Raw genomic sequence first — 3711 nt, forward strand, 5'->3', positions numbered from 1 at the left:
TTTCATTAAAATCACAATTAAGATACAGTTTTATTTAAAAAATATATATGTACAATTTGAAGACAAAATTAAGAATAAAATTTGATCACCTAAAAAAAAAAAAAGAACAGATTTGAGGCCATAGACACTAATGAATGCTGTGGAAGAATATCAAGAATATCATCCATGAAGAATGCAAAATGTCATCACAGAGAAGAGAAAGAAAAGACGAAAATGGATGCCAGAAGAAACTCTGAATATTGCACTAGAGTACCAAGAAGCCGAAGCAAAGAGAAGAAACCAGGAAATCAAAGAGCTGAACAGAAAATTTCAAAGGGAAGCTTGGTAAGACAAAGAAAAGTATTACAACAAAATGTGCTAAGAGCTGGAATTGGAAAATCAAAAGGGATGAACTCACTAGGCATTTCTTAAGCTGAAGGAACAAAAGAAAAAATATTCAAGCCTCGAGTTGCAATATTTAAAGATGATATGGGTGGAAAATTGAATGATCCAGGATGCATCAAAAGAAAATGGAAGGAGTACACAGAGTCATTATACCAAAAATAACTGGCTAAAACAGAAAAATTTAAAGAAACAGTATATGATTAAGAGGCAATGGTGATGAAGGAGGAAGTTCAAGCTTTTCTGAAGAATTGACAAAAAACAAGGGGCCGGTAATTGATGGCATATCAGTTGACATATTTCAGCAAACATATTTTAGCACTGGAAGTGCTTACCAAGTTGTGCCAAGAAATTTAGAGAACAGCTGCCTGGCTAGCTGACTGGACGAGATCCATATATATATTCCCATTCCAAAAAAGGTTGATCTGACAGATTGTGGAAATTATCAAGCACTATCACTAATATCACACACAAGCAAAATTTTGCTGAAGATTATCCAAAAACAACTGGAACAGTACATCACCAGAGAACTATCAGGAGTATATGCTGGGTTTAGAAGAGGCTGTGGTACTAGGGACATCATTGCCAATGTCAGATAAATTTTGACTGAAAACAGAGAGTACGAGAAGAATGCCTGTGTTTCATTGACTATTCAAAGGTATTTGACTGTGTGGATCACAACAAGTTGTGGCTAACCTTGAGAAGAATGGGAATCCCAGAACACCTGTTTGTGCTCATGTGAAACCTGTACTTGGACCAGGAGTCAGTTATCAGAGCAAGAAAATTCAGTATGGTTCAAAATTAGGAAAGGAATGTGTCAGGGATTTATTCTGTCTTCATATCTTTTCTATATATATGCAGAACAGATCATTTGGGAGGCTGGTCTTAATGAGGAGGAATGTGGCATCAGAATTGGAGGAAGACTCATCAAAAACTTGCATTATGCAAACAACACAACCTTGCTTGCTGAAACTGAGAACATGAAGCATCTTCTGCAGAAAGTCAAAGACTGTAGTCTTCAATACAGACTGAAGCTCAACATCAAGAAAACAAATATTCTTACCATTGGGCCAGTTGGCAGCACCATGATAAGTGGGGAAGAGATTGACATGGTCTACAATGTCAGCTTGCTCTCATCTATAATTAACAATTTTGGAACCAACAGCCAAGAAATAAAAAGATGAATTTATTGGGAAAAATCTGTGGTCAGGGACCTCTTTAGAGTGCTTAAATGAAATAATGTCTATCTAGAGACTAAGGTATGCCTGATCCAAGCTAAGATCTTTGTACTTACTTGCTTTGCATTAGAAAACTGGACAATGACTAAGGATGACAGAAGAAGAAGTGATGCCTTTGAGTTGTAGTGCTGGAGAAGAGCACTGAACATAACATGGACTGACTAGAAAACAAACAAATCTGTTCTGGAGAGGGTGAAACCAACTTGCTTTCTAAAGGCAAGGATTTTGAAGCTCTGTCTCACATACTTTGGTCATGTTGCCAGGAGGGCCCAGTTTTTGGAGAAGAACATCATGTTTGGAAGGATGGAGGGACAATGTAGGAGAGGAGGACCTTGGATGAGATGAATTGACAAAGTGACTGGGGGAATAGGGAAAGGTGTGTTGAAGACAGTGAGAAGTGAGATTGGCTTAGGATAGGACAGAGTTCAGAGCTATTGGGCATAGAGTGGCTATGAGTCGCAGATGGTACATGACAAACACAACAGCCATAACCTTACAGATCTGCTTGTAATTCTGCCTTGTTGGTATCCAAGAGGTTGGAATTTACAACACAAAAATGAGTTACATTATACTGAGAATCACTGTCATGTTAACACATAATATTAACCATGGCAATGCCCTTCTAGAGGAACTGACCTTTCTTGAAAATAAGTCTAAAGCATGTGAAACAGTCACACCATCTCTGCCTCTAAAGAAGCACGCTAGCTGCACTTTTTCCAAGACAGATTTGTTTCTTCTGTTAACAGTCCATGGGATATTACTTTCCACCAACCACAAATTGAAATATTTGATTCTACTTTCATCTTCCTTATGCATTATTCAGCTTTCAGATGCATATGAAGCAATTGCAAATATGATGGCTTGGATCAGGCGAGCCTTAGTCTTTAAGTTGACGTCCTTCCCTTTAACACTTTGGAAAGGTCCTTGACAGCAGATTTCCCCCATGCAAAATATCTTTTGATTTCTTGATTTCTGTGACCATGGATGTGGTTATAGATCCACGTAAAATGAAACCATTGCCCACTTCAATCTTTTTCCTTCTACCATGATGCCTGTTGGTCCAGTGGTGATGATTTCTGTCTTCCTGATGTTTTGGTATAACCTGTTTTTTATAAATAAAAAAATAAATTTTTATTTTATATTGGTTTGCTGGCAAAGTTCATATACATTCTGTTTCACAATATCTTTCATTCACATCGTGTGTCATACAATCATTCTCTTTGATTATATTTTATAAAATCAATGGGGAAAAAACTGGTGGGGATCTGGAAGGATATGACCCATTTAGAAGGTCTTTGGTCTTCTGCAGTAAGTGTTTTAAATCTTCTTCACTTTCTGCAAGTAAGGCTCTGTTATCTGTATAATGTATGTTGCTGCAACATTTGTTGTTCTTGTTAGGTTTTGTCAAGTACAACTCATAGTGACCCTATGAACAACAGATCTGAGCCTGTCTTCTCCTGTGCCATACTGAAAACCTTTGATATATCTGCTTGGTTTTTTTTTTGACAGTTCATGGGATATTTAGTACTCTTCTCTAACACCACAGATCAAAGGCATTGCTTCCTTCTCTATCATCCTATTCGTTATCCAGCTCTCAGATGCATAGTAAGTGGTAAAAAGATGTACCTTAGTCCTAAAACTGACATCATTGCTCCTGAATATTTTGGAGAGGTCCCTGACTGCACTCTTTCCCATTGCAATATATCTCCTAATCTCCTGATTGCTGATGCTAAGGGTGTTGATTGTGGATGCAAGTAAGATGAAGCTGCTGCTGGTTTCAGTCTTTTCTCTATCATAATAGAGAATTTTTCTAATTTTTCAGTCCAGTGGTGAGAATTTTTGCTTTATTGACAAGATGCCTTCTATACTGAAGACAGTATTTTTTTAAAAATCCTCTGCAGCAAGTCTCCTCACTTTCAGCAAGCAAGGTTGCATCATCTGCATAATGTTGGTTATTGAAGAGTCCTCCTTCAATCCTGGTATCATATTCTTCTTCAGAGATTCCAGCTTCTTGAATAACTTGCTCATCATATAGATTAACCAAACATCTAGAAGATATATAACCCTAATGCATACTTCTCTTAATTTTGAA

This window comes from Elephantulus edwardii, unplaced genomic scaffold (assembly GCF_000299155.1).
Source record: "Elephantulus edwardii isolate Elephantulus edwardi_28Jun2011 unplaced genomic scaffold, EleEdw1.0 scaffold00049, whole genome shotgun sequence".
NCBI classification, from domain to species: Eukaryota; Metazoa; Chordata; class Mammalia; order Macroscelidea; family Macroscelididae; genus Elephantulus; species Elephantulus edwardii.